Raw genomic sequence first — 16,585 nt, forward strand, 5'->3', positions numbered from 1 at the left:
TTAACATTAGAAAAGAGGTTCTGAGGTTTGAAGATGATTCACAAATTTGCCGACAAAGTTTAGAAATACAAAGGAAGGGCATACTTTTTGAATTAACATGTAGATTAGAATTGGGTTTCACCAGGGACAAAAGGAAAGCTGTCACCATAATGGAGTTGGTCAAGCACTTTGGTGGATCAGAGAAGCAGGCAACTGCATTCGATTTAGAAAAAAAAAATTGCAAGTGGAGCAATTGGAGTCAGAAGATAAAGAGAGAAACAGAAAGAGAGAGAGAAGATAGCGAAAGAGAAAGTGAGGAAAAAAGAATTAGGGGAGAATTTGAAATTCAGAAGTTTGGAATTAGATAAGAAAGTTAAATTAGCGGAATGAAGATGAAGGGAGAACGTAGGGATGTATACAAGTGTGTTAATACACTGCAACATTTCGATGAGAAAAATGCCAAAAACCTTTTTATTTCATTTGCAAAATTGGCTCGGCAGATGGCGTGTCCAGTGAACATGTGGGTAATGCTCGTTCAGACTAAGAAGGTTGGCACAGTTTGGGAGGTATGTGCAGTGCTGTCACATGAGGGAGCAAGAGATTATGCAGATGTCAAACAGGCTACTTTGAGTGCTTATGAATTGGTACTCAATGAATATAGACAGCAGTTCAGAATGATCGAGACGGAACCAGGTCAGTGTTATGTTGGGTTTCAAAGAAATAACCACAGTCATTTTGATAAATGTGTGCAGGCCTTAAAAATGGATTAGACCTGTGAGGCCCGATGGGAGATTATTCTGCTGGACGAGTTTAACGACTTACTTCCAGAGACGGTAAGAATTCGTGTGAATGAACAGAAAGTTCAAGAAGTGAGAAGTGCAACAGAAATGACAGTTAAGTATGCATTGGTGCATGAGATGAAATTTAGCTTCTGGGAGGATTTTCATCCTGTTGAGGGATAGAAATTGGGAGAAGGGAAGGTCCTACACTACAAAACATCGAGAAAGGCACACTGGCAATAGTTTAGCACCGGTGAAAAAGAAACCCAAGGGGGTTGAAAGGTGGTGAAAGGCCTCAGGTTTTCTCACTATAATGGAGTGGAACACATAAAAATACAGTACCGATGGTTCAAGAAGGGTACTGGGAAAAGGTGTTTTCACTGCAGTAAGCTGGGACACACAGTGCTGGGGGTTGAAGGAAGGCACTTTGGGAAAAGACATGGTAAAAGAGTTTAAGCCAGTGGTATTTGTGAACCTGGTAAAGGAGACCCCAAGTAGAGCCGAGGAGCTGCAGGAGAGTGCACAGCCTTGGCAGGGGCTGTGTATGGAGTGAGTGCCTGATCCCGACAAAGAATTTGCCTCCGTAGATAAACCTTACTAAGAAAAAATGGGGTGTTGGGGGAGGACAAGAAGTTATAATTTTGCAAGATAGGGGATTGTTCAGTATCGAATAGTTGAGAAGCAAGGAGCCGGAAAGGCACAACCGATCAGGCAGCAGCCGAAGAGCAGGACAATCGACATATCAGGCATAAAACCATCGTCAGGAATGTGCCGGGGGACAAGTGGGCTTAAAGAAAAATACGAGGGTAGGAGCTGGGCGAGCTGGAGGGTCACTGGGAGGGTGATAGGAAAACGTAGGTGGGACTGATAGTGATATGTCGGAGGGGAAGGTGGAGGGAATAGATGGGAAGGAAGATGGTCAGTTAGAACAGTTCAAAAGGGCAGTGCTAAGTTGAACGGTTGGATCTGGGATGAGGTTGGGGAGGGGAGATTTGGAAATTGGTGAAGTCAACGTTGATGCTGTATAGTTTGAGTGGTCTAAATGTCCTACCACCTATCCACTTCACCCTCGTCTCTGACCTGTCACCAACACCCCCTACCTGCATCTACCTATTGCCTTTCAAGCTACCTCCCACCGAGCTCCATCCCCACCCTTTCTATTTATTTCTCAACCCCCTTCCCCCTCCCTTACCCCCCACTTTCCTGATGAAGGACTTATGCCTGAAACATCAATTCTCCAGCCCCTCGGATGCTGCCGACCTGCTGTGCTTTTCCAGCCCTACACTTTTCAACTCTGATCTCCAGCATCTGCAAGCCTCACTTTCTCTCGGCCTCCAATAATAAGAGATGGAAATATTTTCACTCTTTCTGACATGTTACTCAACAGCGTGATAATTTGTGGAATGGGGACAGAAATAAAGCATTTACTGTTTAACATTAGGTTGGAGTACCAAGTCAAGGTTGGGGAAGTAACAGTGAGATTGAGTGACAGGGTGTCAGTTCCAGGAATGCAGTTTGTTCTTGGGAATGATTTAGCAGGATCCAAGGTAGGAGAGGCATCCCTTGGAGTGGTGAAGCTAAAGTAAGACCAGGGAACAGGGGAATTAAAAGAAAAATACCCAGGGATTTTTTCAGATAGTGTAGTAACAAGATCCCACTGTCATAAGTTACAACAGGAAGGAAAACTGAAAGAAAAAGCCAAAGGAGTTGATGCACGGAAGATTCAGGCTAAAGCATTTATAGTGGCTGGAATGCACAAGGAAGTGGTTAATTTTTGTTGAACATGTCATACATGCCAAATGGTAGGTACGTCACAGGCAGTAATAAAAACAGCACCGTTGTTGCCAATTCCTGTATTCGAAGAACCTTTCACGTGGGTTATGATTAGTTGTGTAGCTCCCCTTTCCAAATTAAAGTGGAAACCAATATCTGCTGATCATAATGGATGTGTCCTCCAGATTTCCAGAGCCATTTCCATTACGGAGTGTTAAGGCAAAAGGGGAGGTGGAGGAGTTGGTAGCTTTCTTTACTCACTGTGGGCTACGCAGTGTGATTCGGTCAGACCAAAGGTCTCATTTTACCGATCAGCTGTTTAAGGACATCTTGGATGGCTTCGGCACACAGCAGTTTATATCAAGTGCATCGCATCCCGAATCCCAGGGAGTCTTGGAAAGTTGGCATCAGATACTGAAAACAATATTAACGGCGTACTGTCAGAATTACCTGAATGATTGGAATAAAGGTGTCTCATTATATTGTTTGCCATTAGAGATGCCCCAAATGGTGGAACCAAGATGGCGGCGACCCAGCAAGTCTGAGGCTATAGTGCTCTTCCCAAGACTTGGGTAAAGTGGGTCACCCACCCCCACCACACTCACCAAATCATTCATAATAGCTGTTTAATTTAATTAGTTGCTTAGTATTACATTTAAACAGACTAATATTTATTAAAAATGACCAAAGGGAAGGGACCCGCAGCTCTCAGCAAGCAGGAACCCCTCCCCTAACCTCCCCAGCTGCAGCCGCCCTGGGGGACTTACCTACAATGACAAGCCTTGCGGAGATGATCTCCAAGCTGGATGCGAAGATCGACGCTTTTATCGAGGAGTCCCGAAACCGATGGGACTCACTCTCGGCTGCGCTGCAGAAGCACGACCAAGACATTGTGGAAATCGAGCGCCGTGTCGAAAGGAGGGGCAGAGCTAAAGGCCGCGACCTCCGAAACTACAGCGCAATCGGCCGTGGATCAGGTCCAGACTCTCGAAAAGCACGTCCAGACATTACAGAATTACATTGACGACCTTGATAATCGAGGTCGTCGAAAAAATATTCATTTGCTGGGCCTTCTCGAACAGGAAGAGGAAGACCAGCTTGCAGCATTCCTCGAGCAGTGGCTGCCCCAGCTTTTAAATATGGAAGCTGGATCAGGCCAGGTAAGGGTAGAATGGGCCTACCGGGTCGCAATACGTGGGCCCGGCTCGAACCAGCGCCCACGCTTGGTCATGTTCTGGCTGCAGAGCTATAGGGAGAGGCAGATACTCGTAGAAGCTTCTAGAAATCTTGGAAAAGACCCCCAAGGTATGACCTATAAAGGATCCAAGGTCATGTAATTTCAGGACTTTTCCCCAGCTCTGGTCCGAAAGAGGAAGGCATTCGACGAGGCGAAGAAGCGTTTAAGGGACTTAAATAATCAATACTCCTTACGCTTCACAGCGACGCTATGCTTTAACCATGAAGGATTCGTGTATAACTTCGGATCGCCAGAAAAGGCTAAGGAATTCTTGGACTCTCTTGATAAATTGTAAGAGATAATGGATGTTGGTTTGCCTTTCCCCCCGCTTTGGTTTATATACTCCCACCCACTTTTTTTCTTTTTTCTCCTCATTTTATTGAGGAGTGCCTGGGTCAAGGGTGGGGCATTGGTTGGGAGAGGATACGATGGACCTTTGGAAAGGAAGTGACACCCCCTGGGAACAAGGGAGAAAATCTCCACTTAAATATGATTTATATTTTTTTTATTATTTAGAAATAGTTTTTTTATTATACTGTTGTTAGTGTATTAGAGAGCCTTTATTTTTGTAAATTTTATATGCTCTATGCTCGGGATGTTCTGGATAGGGTTTACCCTCCCGAGGGGTCTCGGATTTGCCCGGATGATTATGGCTGATCAGTCGGTTAAGTGGTGCCCCTGGAATGTCAAGGCGAGTAATTCGCCAGCCAAAAGGAAGAAATATTATCAAATCTTAAGAAGGAGAGAAATGATATAGCTCTCCTACAGGAGACATACCCTGTCGGATAAAGAACACTTGAAATTACGACAGGGTGGATTTGATCAAACCTTTCTTTTCTTCTTTTAGCTCAAAAAGCAGGGGAGTTGTTATTCTAGTTTGGAAGAATTTCCCTTTCAAAATTCTAAATCAGATAAAAGATGAATTTGGACGATATATTTTGATTAAAGCCCTTATAAATGGAGAGGAATATGGGATTTTACATTTGTACTGCCCCCCGGCATATCCCTTTAAATTTATAACGGAAGCCTATTCAAAATTGATGGCTTTTGGTGTCCGTCATACAATTATAGGGGGAGACTTTAATTGTATTATGAATCCAGAAATAGATAGCATTCCCAACAGTACTGCAGGAGTATCTCCCAGATCTAGACAACTGGTCTATCTGAACAAAGAATTATGATTAGTAGATGTATGGAGATGTCTTCATCCACAGGGCAGAGATTTTTCTTTCTACTCCAATCCACATTAATGTCATACCAGAATTGATATGTTTTTCCCCCTCATTTTTTAAAAATTCCGTATTATCCTGTAAAATAGGTGGTATAGCAATTTCCGACCACGCTGCTGTATATATGGAAACTAAGGCGAGGAACAATGGGACATCCCCTCGCCATTGGCGTATGGACCCCTTCCTAATTAAAGATAGTAAATCTGCAAAGTACTTCTCTCAAGGATTTAAAACTTTTTTAGAAATTAATTCAAGTGTGGCTAGCAACTCATCAATGATGTGGGAGACCATCAAAGCTTACATGCGAGGTTTGATCATCTCCTATTCAGCAAACCAGAAAAAATTGAAGGGAGAACAACAGCGTCTGCTTGAAGCTTGCTTAAAAGCAGCTGAAACAGCATACACTGATAGACCTTCTGTTATTAAATTGTAAAGGATTACAGCTCTTAGGACAGCTCTAAAGACTACGCTTACTCAAACGGCTAAGAGGGAAATATTATTTGCAAAACAAAGGTTATATGAATATGAGGACAAACCAGGTAGATACTTAACATTTCTTGCAAAGAGAAAAGGCCCCACAGACTATTACATCTATCAAGGAAAGTACGGGTATTTTGACTCATGATCATAAAAATATTGATACGATCTTTCGAGAATTTTATCCTGAGTTATATAAATCGCAGGATTGTGAAGACAGGACTAGGAGGCTTTAGTCAATTTTTAATAATTTGACCTTTCTGGGCCTAACTCCGGAACAGGTATCGGTCCTAAATGCTCCTCTAACAGTCCAAGAAATACTTGATGCAATTAGGCAACTTCAGAGCAGTAAGACACCGGGCCCAGATGGTTTTCAAGCTGAATTCTATAAAGAATTCACAGAAATATTGGCTGGCCCACTAATGGACATGTATAACTATGCACATTGTCAGGGTTGTCTCCCGCCTTCGCTGAAAGAGGCAAGTATCTCTCTTATCCTTAAAAAAGGAAAGGATCCAGAAGATTGCACGTCATACAGACCAATATCCTTGCTAATTGTAGATTTTAAAATCCTTTCTAAAACGTTAGTATTAAGACTAGAAAGTGTACTGCCACATATTATAAAGGAGGATCAGATGGGGTTTATTAAGGGCCGTAGATCATCCAATAATATTAGAAGGGTTTTGAATATAATTCAAGCCTGTCATCAGGGAAAGATACCAGGAGTCGTAGTTTCATTCGACGGGGAAAATGCATTTCATAGGGTTGAATGGTCATATTTGTTTTGCACATTGGAAAGGTTTGGCGTTGGACAGGTGTTTACCAAATGGGTCTCAACATTGTATAGTGATCCCAAAGCAGAGTGGTTACCAATGGATTAGTTTTGGATAGCTTCAATGTGGGTAGGGGCTGCCGTCAAGGATGTCCTCTCTCGCCACTGTTATTTATGTTAATAATTGAATCACTAACAGAAGCTATACGAGCTGATCCGAATATAACAGTCCCGAGGATTGGTACAGGTAAACATAAAATTACCCTTTAAGCGGATGATGTTCTTCTATTCCTCAATAATCCTCTGATGTCCGTACGTCGCCTAATCTAAGTTATTAATACATTTAGCGCATTCTCAGGCTATAAAATTAATGTTTCAAAATTGGAGGCTATGCCAGTAGGTGGCCTTGCTATCATACCCCACTTCGTGGATGGATCCCTTTTTCCCTTTCGCTGGTCCCTGGAGGGCTTCTTATATTTAGGCACTTTTATTACCCCAGTATTAGGTCAGTTGTATAAGGCTAATTTTGTGCATTTACTGGAAAGGATAAGGCATGACCTCCAGCGATGGGGAGACATTCCGATTTCCTGGTTGGTTAGAATAGCACTAATTAAAATGAATGTCCTGCCCCGTCTCCTATATCCTATGAGAATGCTTCTGGTGATGCTGCCGAGGCTGGCTCTATGTATATTATATAGCTGGCTGGGTTCCTTTATCTGGAATCATAGACGGCCCCTCATTAAGCTGAAGAAGCTACAGCTTCCACAGGCAAGGGTGGACTGGACTTCCCAGATTTGAGGAAATATCAGTTAAGTTCCCTGTTAAGTTACATAGCTGATTGGGTCTTGTCTGATCCACAATCAATCTGGTTGGACATCGAGGCTTCTCAAGTAAAATACCCACTTATTAACCTTTTATTTTCAGACAAGAGGAAAATCATTACAGGTCACTGTAAAAACCCTATAATACTAAACACAACTAAGGCTTGGAATATAATGCGGCAAAATGAGGGTAATTCACATAAAACTTCCCCCTGTGCACCGATAGTGGGAACATGGGGATTCCAACCGGGGTTTACAGATGCCACTTTTAAACTCTGGAGATCCAGGGGTATCTCATGTCTAGGGGACCTATTTAAAGATGGGGCCTTGATTTCTTTTGAACAGCTGTGTCAGAAATTCGGATTACCTAATGGAGACCTCTTTCGATACTTCCAAATTCGAGACTGTATACAGAAAAAGACTACGTTATTAGATAGTCTTTATAAATCAGATAGAGAATGTAGTGTCCTACGAACAGTGGGGATATCTTCCGTCAGTACTATTGATCATTTACTACATGATGAAGTATCGGGAGATAAGGATAATCTGCTTAAAACATGGGATCAGGATTTGGGACTAGAAATCTCTATTGAAATATGGAATGTTATTTGGGAAAACGCTAGAAGAATTACTATTTGTAACAGAACCCCGGCTATCCAGTTGAAGATACTTCATAGGGCCCATATAGCACAGTTTCAATTGGCAAAATTTAAGGCAGGAGCATCTCCAACGTGTCCCAAATGTAAAATAGAGGTGGGCACTCTTGTACATTGCCTATGGACTTGTCATAAGATGCGTAGATATTGGACTAAAGTAGCAAGTACCCTGACAGAAATGTTGGGAACGGAAATTAAAGTGGACCCTGTATCTCTCCTTTTGGGCTTTTCGAACTTTCCCTCCCTGGACATGTACGGGAAGAGACTATTTTCTCTTCTCTCTTTCTGTGCAAGGAAAAACATTTTGGTGAACTGGGTGGCTGAGGGCCCCCCTGGACTTTCAAATTGGCACAGATTAATTATAGAATATATTCCCCTTGACATCCTTACAAATATAGTACACCGAAAGACGGAATTATTTTATAAAATATGGCAGCCCTTCCTGAATTACATAAATACAGATATTTCGGCTATCCTAACAAGGGCTTTTATTTAATCGAGATTACAAACCTGGCTGGTCCGGGGTCTCTTAGAAGAGGAATCACGCACGAATACGGATTTTGTTACATTTGATGTTATCACATTCCGAGCATGTAAGAGACTTAAATATACACTCTGGTTAGTTGTAGGTTAGATTAGTAGATAGTTGAGTTTTGTTTTTTTTTTCCTTTTTCGGTATTTTTTCTTTTGTTAAATTTTGGCTATTATATACTTGATTTAATTGTATATCAATGTTTGTATTTGAGAGTTTTGTTTATTTTTGTAAACTTGTAAAAACGTTAAATCTCTAATAAAAATGTCTGTAAAAAAAGAGACACCCCAGTTAAATCTACTCACTTTACTTCCTTAGAGTTAATAATCGTACATGAAGTGAGAGGTCCTTTGAAATTAATTAACTATAAACTGATAGGACAGAAATCGGAAATCTCAGACCGGGATTATGTATCTGAGGTGGGGGAGAGATTAGATGGAGTAGGTGAGTTAGCTAAACAGCACTTGAAGAGGACATAGCATGGAACGAAGCAGGTGGCAGATAAAAACTCTGAGACTTTGACGATTTCCCGTGGGGATGACGTGTTTGTATTGCCACCAGTGGTAGGAAATCCCTTCAAAGCCAGGTTTAGTGGCCCCTTTCAAATAAAAAAAGTGTTGAGTCAGTTCAACTATTTGGTAAAGATACCGGAGATGACAAAAAAAGTTAGAGTACGTCATGTGAATGAATAATGCTCCAGACACATTTAAGACTCAGGGACAGAGTTGTGGCCAGATGTACAAATTGTATAGTTTATCTGTATGATGTAGCGTTCTTTAGCAAGTGATTGAAAGCTCACATGTTGACCATGTTGAACGATTACAAGAAGGAAACTAGGTAATAAACTTAAATAAAACAGAATTCTTGAAGGCAGAGGTGACGTTCTTGGGACATTACATTGGACATGGAAGGTTGACCCCATGGAACACAAAGACGAAGGCCTTGAAATATAGATTAGATTACTTACAGTGTGGAAACACCGCCCCGCCGAAGCATAACCCACCCATACATCGACATCGACATCGACATCGACATCGACATCGACCCCTTACCTAACACTACAGGCAATTTAGCATGGCCAATTCACCTGACCTGCACATCTTTGTGACTGTGGGAGGAAACCGGAGCACCCGGAGGAAACCCACGCAGACACGGGGAGAACGTGCAAACTCCACACAGTTAGTCACCTGAGGCGGGAATTGAACCCGCATCTCTGGGGCTGTGAGGCAGCAGTGCTAACCACTGTGCCACCGTGCCACCCACAAAGCTTTGAGGAATTTCCACGACCATCCTTGAAGAAAGAGGTGCTTCGATTTTTGGAACTGTGTGGATTCTATCGAAAGTTTGTTCCAAACTTCAGCAGCGTATTGGCACCACTGCTGGATTTATTAAAGAAGAACACAGAATTGTGGTGGACAGAAAAATGCCAGGAGGCATTTGAGAATTTTAAAGCAGGATTAATCACCGCATCAGTTTTAGCTGAACCAAATATTTTAAAACCCTTTCAAAATTGCATTTGATGCTCGGGATATAGGGCTGGGAGATGTATTGATACAGTTAGATGATGATGGAATTGAATGGCCAATTAGCTACTTGCCGAAAAAACTCAATATCCACCATAAAAAATGCAACATCTCCATTATTGAAAAAGAATGATTAAGTTTCGCACTGGACTGACAATATTTTAATGTTTATATGATAAACAAATTGTCAGAGATGATTGTGGACAACGACAAACCTCTCGCATTTTTTGAATATTTAAAAATCAGAACATGAGAGTATTTCATTGGAGTCTGATTTTACCGACTTTGAACTTACAAAATGTACATGTTGTGTGTCCTAAAATGTGATAGCAGTGATGTCATCGCAGATTTAAAGGAAGAAGTTTAGATAAGATTTGACTTATTGCAATGTTAGTTTTGTGTGCAGAGTTAATATGTATGGTATAGCCAAGATTAATACTTTTGTAATTCATAATAATGGGATTAAGAATTAGAGGAAAAGAAATGAAGCCATCTTTTCATTCTGCTGTTTCATGTTTTTTTTCCTGAATGGGGGAGGTGTTATGAATCCGAAATCATGTCCGGTCACTTTAAGACAGAACAGGTTTTACTGAATAGAAAGGACAGCCACAGATGCCAGCTGAAGGTCGTTTATCAGAAATTGCCGCTTGACCTTTATCAGGTGGGGATGTAGGTTGAGAAATGGCAAATGGAGTTTAATATAGACGTGTGAGGTCTTGCATGTTGGAAACTCAAATCAAGGTAGGAGTTTCATGGTGAATGGAAGGGTCTTAAGGGGTGTAGTGGGCAGAGAGACCTTGGTGTTCAGTGCACAGTTCTCTAAGAGTGGAGTCACAGGTAGACAGGGCAGTGAAAAAGGCTTTTGGCACATTGGCTGAGTCCTTAATCGGTCGAGCTGTGAGAGACGAAGAAATGGTGATGCTGAAACACGAGGAGTGGCAGCAATCTCTTATTTGCAAAAGAGACATTGACAGGGAGAGAAATTCCATACTTAAGCCAGGATTGATTGGTTTGATTTATTGTCACGTGTACCTCAGTACAGGGAAACACTTTATTTATGAGCAGTGGAGGCAGATCATAGTAAGCATGGCCAGACAGTATCATAGGGTGGAAATAGACTTGGACATAGTAAGGCACACAAGATACACTGAACAGGACAAGCACTGGACAAGATCAACATGAATAAGATCAGCATTTTTTGAACTTAGAGAGTCCATTCATCAGACGAACGTGACTTTCCTAATAGTTTATATGCCTTATTTAACTCTCCCCAAGCGAAGTCGGCACGGTGGCACAGTGGGTAGCACTGCTGCCTCACAACGCCAGAGACCCAGACTCAGGCGACTCTCTGTGTGATGTTAGCGCATTCGCCCCGTGTCTGCGTGGGTTTCCTCCTGGTGCTCCGCTTTCCTCCCACAGTCCAAACATGTACAGGTTAGATGAACTGGCCAAGTTACATTGCCCGCAGTGGTAGGTGTAGGGGAATGGGTCTGTGTGGGTTGCACTTCGGTGTGGCGTTGTTGCGCCGAAGGGCCTGTTTCCACACCGTAAGTGATCTAATCTTATCGGCGTGTGAACCCTCTACTGAACGTTATACTGTTCACAATCCCCAATACCTTCCATCTGAAACAGGTAGCCATTCTCACCAGCTTCCGCCCTGCAGAGAGAACACCAGGCTGTCGCCTCAGAGAGGGATAGATGCCTTCTTGAGACTTCACACATATGGCTTCCCTCCTCACCACGAGTAAACCACATTAAAGTCCCACGTGTGTATCATGAGCGATGGCGCCACGAGTTGCAACGTGGAACAATCTGTCTGTGCAGCCTCTGCTCCAATTGTTCATCATGTAATGGCATCAATTAGGAGACAGTGAGGACTGCCCATGCTGGAGATCAGAGTAGACAGTGGTTGGCTGGAAAAGCACAGCAGGAGAGTGGACGTTTTGGGCATAAGCCATTCATCAGGATCAGCATCAATTACCCTATTCTGCCCCTGTGTAAGTGCATTGAGGTGGAAATGGCCTCCTAATGCTTCTATATAAGTGGCTCAACTGACTGAATAGCCTCCACCTGTTCCCGTATAAGTGGCTCAACGGGCTGAAGGGCCTCATTCTGTTTCTGTGTAATTGACTCAAAGGACTGAATGACTTCTTCCTTGTCCGGTTGGACATGGCCAAGGGCCGGATTGGGTTACCCCTGGTTCCTGTTTGACAGCTCGATATCCTGACAAGTGTGATGTTGCTGCAACTTTAAGAAGTTATTTTGTCCTGGTTTCTTCTAAGAGAGAGATTGAACGAGTTGGCTAGTTAAGACCACTGGGTAAACAGCGAGGAAAGCCTTGGGTTTATTTTAATGTAGCTTGAATAGGTGTGGTCAACTCTCACAGGTTAGGATCTCTGGGTTTTGCTTTCTCAGTAACATCAGAAAATATTCGGGTCTACACAGAGTTGAAAGCTTCAGTGACTATCTCTTGGCTACTACTCTCTCTGAATTTTCTCTTGCTGCTGTTTTTAATTCCTGAATTGGAGAAATGTTTGTGAAATTCTGTGTCTGAATATTTCTTTTCGCCAAGGGCTGTGTTTATGCGATTTTCCTATATTTGAACACTTCATTAGTAATAGCTCCGCGGTCTATTATTCTGTTAAGTTGTCCAATAGAAATACGTTATTCTAGATGCCTCTTTCTTTGAATTCATTTTATCTTCCGTGTTTAAATAAATGGTGTTTGCTTCAAACGGAGTAGTTTGACCTGTCACATTGTATCTGGAAAAGACAGTTTATGTATCCTTTAAAATACGAAAACATTAGAGTCTCATCTACCGCCTTCAAATATTTTCAAGGGGCTCTGATGTGGTCCATCACACTAGACTCCTTCCCTTCCTGAGTAATAGGCTGGAGGCACTGAATGTGCTGTCCCTGTTCTACTCTAATACTGTCAATGGGCTGAATGACTTCCACATATTCCTATGAAACCAGCGTGAGCTGCTAAATGAAATCTATTTCATTGTGGCAATATGCAGTGCCAGGCAGTGCTGTTTCATGAATGTTACAGACCATTTAACAGCACAAACCTGACTGGTGTCTGGGTCTTCCTGCACATGGACAGAGACCGGTTCAGGAGCTGACGGGCGAAAAATGTTCTGAACATTGTGGAATCTTCAGTGACCATCCCCACTTCTGATCTTATGTTGCGGAGGGTGGGGGCGGGGAGACATTGATGAAGCAGCTGAAGCTGTTTGTGAAGAGGAAGCTACCCTGAGGATCTCCCACAGAGGTGACCCAGGATTGAGATGATGAACATCTTCCTTTGTGCCATGTTTGACCCCAAACACTGGAGAGTTTACTCTGATTCCCATTAAGTCCAGTTTTGTTAAGCTCCATGATGTCAACAAAAGTCAACCACTGCCTTGATATCTGGGCCAGTCATTTTTGCCTGAACTCTTGAGCCAACCTCTTTTGTCCATATCAATAGGCCATGGTAGAGGAACAACACGTGCTTTCTACAAACAAATGGTACTGAATGTCAGGGTTTCTCTTCTCAAGAATGTTAGGGAGCAAGACGACTGAAAGTATTTGAAGAAGAGGTAGATGGGCATGGACCTGACAGGGAGTTGAAGGCGATGAAGAATTGGGTATGAAAGAGGATTTGAGACCAACAGCAGACCAGTCATGATCTTAGTGAAGGGCAAGGCAGGCTTGGGGAGTGAACGACCTGTCCCAGTTTCTGATGTTCTCACATTCTGTTATTGGAGGGTTAGTGGGTGTTATTGTCATAAATATGCAATTACTGAATATTGCGGTCAGGGAGACCAGATGATTTTGTGAGCCATCTCTGGTCTGTTTCAGAGTCAATCTGCGTCGACAGCATGACCAATAAATGAAGCCCAAGTTGCAGAGAGGGGAAGCTCTATGAAGAGAGATGAGGGGCCTCTTTCATACCTGTGCCTGGATTTTCCATTTATATTTCCCAAATCACCTCAAAGCGTGTGTGACAGTCTTGAGAGGCTGAATGGTCTCCTCTGTTTCTGTGCACCAGATTATAGGAGTAAGTGTCCTCCAACTGTCTAGCAGGTATGAGGGGCTGAATGGAACACAAAAACATGGGACAGAAGAGCAGGAGTGGGTCATTAGATACTTTGAGCCTTCTCCACCAGGAACTACGATTGTGGCTGATCAAGTTGTGGACTCAGCCCTACCTTCCTGTCTGTATCCCAATATCCGTGACTTACTTCCCTGTCAAATATTTAGTAATGCAGCTTTCAATCAATGTGAACATAGAGGCATGATAAACTTCCAGTGAAGAGAATTCCCACTTGAAAGGTAATTTTAGATTTTTCGTTGTTCCTCTTAGAGAATCAGAGAGTCATGCAGAACAGAAACAGACCCGTTAGTCCAACCTTTTTCACTCCGATCAGATATCAAATCTGATCCAGTCCCATTTGACAGCATTTGGCCAATTTCCTTCCTCTTTCAGATACTTTTTAAATGTGTGATCGTAACCGCCTTCAGCACTTCCTCTGACAGCACTTTCTGTACAGACACCACTCTCTGTGTGAAACATTGATCTTCAGGTCCCATCTAAATCATTCGCCCTCTCCCCTTTAATGTATGCCTCTGAATGTGATCTCCCCTACCCTGAAGAGCAGAACGTGGCTGTTCAGAATATCCATTCTCCTGATGATTTTATAAACATCTATAATGTCACCCTTCAGCCTCTGACACTCCAGGGAGAAACACCTCAACCTAATCAACCTCTCCCTGGGACATCAGTGTAAATCTTTTCAGCAGACAACCGCGTTGTATGCAGTTTTCTTAAAATGGCCTTCCCAACACGGTGTACAGATGCAACATTCCACCACAAACCCTATACTCAATGCTATGACTGATTAAGGAAAATGTGCGAAATATGTTCAGAACCACTCTGTCTACCTGCGACTCCACTTTCAAGGAACAATGTACCTGCAGCCCTCGGTCCCTTTGTTCCACAACACTCCCTAGCACCTTGCCATTAAGTGTTTAATTTCTTCCTAAAATGCAAAACCTTATATTTGTCTAAATAAACTTCATTTGTCACTCCTTGCCCCTGAGCCCCATCTAATTGTGGTCTCGCTGTACTGTGAGATAATCTACTACACCACATTTCTGATGTCATCTGTAAACTTACTAACTATGGCCCCGATATCCACATCTGAGTTCTTTTCATAAATGATGAAATGCAGTGAACTGAGCACTGATTCTTGCAGCTCACTGCTGGTCACAAGCCTCCAGTCTGAAAAATATCCCTCTTCCTTCAAGCCAATTGTGACTAGCTTCTTCTGTGTTCCATGTGACCGAACCTTTAATCTGTCTACCAATTGGAATGTTATGAACACCTTGCTGAAGTCCATATAGACAATGTCTACCAAGTTGCCTTCATTAATCTTCTTTTTTCCCTCTTTATAAAACTCAACCAAATTAATGAGACATGATTTCCCGTGCAGAAAGCCACGTTGTCTACCCCAATTAGCCCTTGCCTTCCCAAATGTATGTCAATCCTATCCTTCAGAATCCCCTCCAACAACTTACCCACCACTGACATCAGGCTCACGGGTCTATAGTTCCCCGACTTTTTGGGGTCACTGTTTCATTTTCTAGTCCCACTCCTCCACTGCTCACAACAAATGTTAAATGTGACCAGGTTGGTGATATGGCTGATGATAAAGGTCTTAGACTGGGTCAGGGTCAGTTTTAGGAACAAGTCAGGCTAGTTTCTTCAATCTGCTCAAATAGAACGTTTATGATCCAGAGCAATGTTACTCAAACTATGATGGAAAGATGAATGGCAAACCTTTTGGGTATTGCAAATATATAATCAATACTTCCCTGTTTAAAATGCTGAGAGACACACACACACACAATCTCTGCAATTTGAAGTTGAAAGAACTTTGTCCAAATATTTGTTTAACTTATGACAAAAGGAAAAATTGAGAGATTGTCCAAAATGTGATTCTGCTTCTGAAGATATTCTACTCACACAAGCTGCTAGCAATGGGATTTCATCCTGGGACAGTTGGATTTGGCTGAATTCCCTTTGCATTAGGCAGTGAGAAGAGTCCAATGAATTCTGGTCAGTAATCACCCAAAGGGTAGCATAGTGGCTCAGTAGTTAGCACTGCTACCTCACAGCACTAGGAACAGAGGTTCTATTCCAGCCTTGGGCGACTATCTGTGTGGGGTTTGTACATTCTCCCTTTGACTGCGTGAGCTTCTAATAGGTGCTCCAATTCCCTCCCACAGCTCAAACTGTGTACATTAGGTGCATTGGTCATGCTACGTTGTCTGTCGTATTCAGTAATTTCTAGGTTAGGTGCATTAGTCAGAATTAAATCTCAGGGAACGGGCCTGGCAAGGTTACTGTTTGGAAGTTTGGTACGGACATGTTTGGCCGAAGGGCCTGTTTCCACACTGCACGACTTCTTTAAAAATGAGAATGGTAATGATGACAGTATAGGTGTTTTTTTTATCTCACACACATTGCTGTGATGAGGAATAATGAGGGAGGGAGAGAGCGTGTAATAGGCCATTCCTTCTCAGGAAGATTACATTGTCTCCCTGTCTGAGTTGAATCACACAATAATGTCATCCTCTCCCAAACTAAATCATGTGAGGTCTCCTTGTATAATGTCCAAACTATGTTTCCATCACATTCACTGTTCCATGTCGATGCATCATTGTTGCCATCGCGTACAGAGCCATGCCCTTAGCAGAAAAAGGTCTTGGTCAATTTGAAAATATGTTTATATGCCCCTGCGTCATTAAAAAAATAAAA

The sequence above is a fragment of the Chiloscyllium punctatum genome, chromosome 50, assembly GCF_047496795.1.
Source record: "Chiloscyllium punctatum isolate Juve2018m chromosome 50, sChiPun1.3, whole genome shotgun sequence".
Classification (NCBI taxonomy): domain Eukaryota; kingdom Metazoa; phylum Chordata; class Chondrichthyes; order Orectolobiformes; family Hemiscylliidae; genus Chiloscyllium; species Chiloscyllium punctatum.